The sequence below is a fragment of the Typopeltis vanoorti genome, unplaced genomic scaffold, assembly GCF_054136105.1.
Source record: "Typopeltis vanoorti isolate ZY-2024b unplaced genomic scaffold, IOZ_Tvanoo_1.0 HiC_scaffold_489, whole genome shotgun sequence".
Taxonomy (NCBI): Eukaryota; Metazoa; Arthropoda; class Arachnida; order Uropygi; family Thelyphonidae; genus Typopeltis; species Typopeltis vanoorti.
The window spans coordinates 70,185-71,986 of record NW_028328116.1 but is presented as its reverse complement, the minus strand read 5'-3'; positions in this window follow the sequence as shown (position 1 = coordinate 71,986).

The following is a 1,802-nucleotide window of genomic DNA, read 5'->3' as shown; positions in this document are numbered from 1 at the left end:
TATTATCTCCTTGATACTCCTTTATTTTGATATGACATCTTTTTACACATATAAGAAAACTATCAGTCTTTTTCACATATATATTGTTTATTAGCTGTATATAATATTGACTTAGGCCACATTCATTCATAGCAATTTCGATTACTTGTTTTTAAATGAATCAAAGGCTTTCTATAGTTTTTAAACCTAAATACAATAGCAGATTGTATTCTCTGCATTCTTCGGTTAGTTGATTCAATATTGTCTTCAAATTGTTCACAGAGCTACAATCTCTTTCTGAAACAAAATTATTGATTAAGCTGAACTTAATATCTTGTGATAGTATTACATTATAATTTTTACAAATAGTTTATGTACATTTCTTGGAAAGAAGTAACATATACACAGTGTGAGAAACAAACAACCATGTGCTCATTTTAATAACATGTAGCATATTTGTTTGCTTATTTGTCTATTACTTAACTCTTCAACTCTTCAGTTTTATAACTGTTGGATGCCCAATATATTTGTATAATTGCAGTTGATTTCTTTTCTCACATCTCTACTATTATGCTGCTATCCATCCTCATATTCCTTTATATTCAGCAACCTTCTTTCATATATTTGTGTGTACGAGGACACCCTTTGCTGTGTTCATATCACAGATCTCACGTTAAAAGTTTTAATTACTATATTATAAAAATATCAGAAACTCTTTATTCCCTTATGGAGAAGAGGAAAAGGAGTTTTAGCTCTAAAGTTTGGCAACTGAGTTGGCATTTTAATCTCCACTGGCAGCCAATCAGATATAGCTGGAACAAGACCATCACAATTAAAAGCAGCAACCGAAGAAGAGACTGGAAAACGAGTGCTGCCACCTCGTGGTCTTTAACCCTAACAGAATATGTTATTGTCTGAAATAGTGTCTGTTCTGCAGTCGATTTTCTAATTATTAAGTGAAAATATAGCTTTTGATCATATATAGTATGTGCGATAATGCTTCCATTCAGTAATAATTCAATAATAATAAATTCAATAATGATCGGTCGTTATTGCTTAATCGATATACAGCGCCATCTCTTGAGTACAATAGGAATTAAAAATCAATTTGTTCAGAAATTGGTAGAAGCTAATTAAGAAAGTTGTGTTGTTAATCACTTTCTTCAAGTGGCTACCTTTACGTATTATACAGAATAATAAAGAAACACATAATATTCGTCATTGTAGGTTACTCTTTCAATCTGCAGAGGGCGTTTACTTTCATTCGTTAATCAACTTCATATAACAGAAATTCCCTAATTTAAAAAGGAGTTTTAAATTAGGCTAGTTCATGTGGAATTTTGAAATAAGAATCCTACATTATATTTTCATATAACAAATAGATTTAAAAACATTATTTTAAACTTTATTACACCTTATAGACAGCATATCACTAATGATACTGAAAATAAATAAAAGATAGAAATAAGAAAAGGAGAAATCAAAGCAGTTTCGAACTGCGGACGAAATTTAACTGATTTCTGGTAAGTTCCCCAAATATTTCCATCCTTGTACGTTGACTTTTTCTCTCTATCCATTTGGGGTTTCGATTTTACATTTTATCAACACTGCGTACCTGAATAATAAAAAATGAGAAGGTTTGGTAGGATGGCGCCAGCGGTTGAATTGTACTTAGTTTGAGGTAACCACACAGCAAAGCCTACACAATTAAATATTGCTTTAAGTCCTATATAAAGTTAACAATGAATTCATATCAATGTTGAAAATATCAACATTGGTAATTATAATTTTCATTTATTTCATTTGACATCAAGAGATTCCGT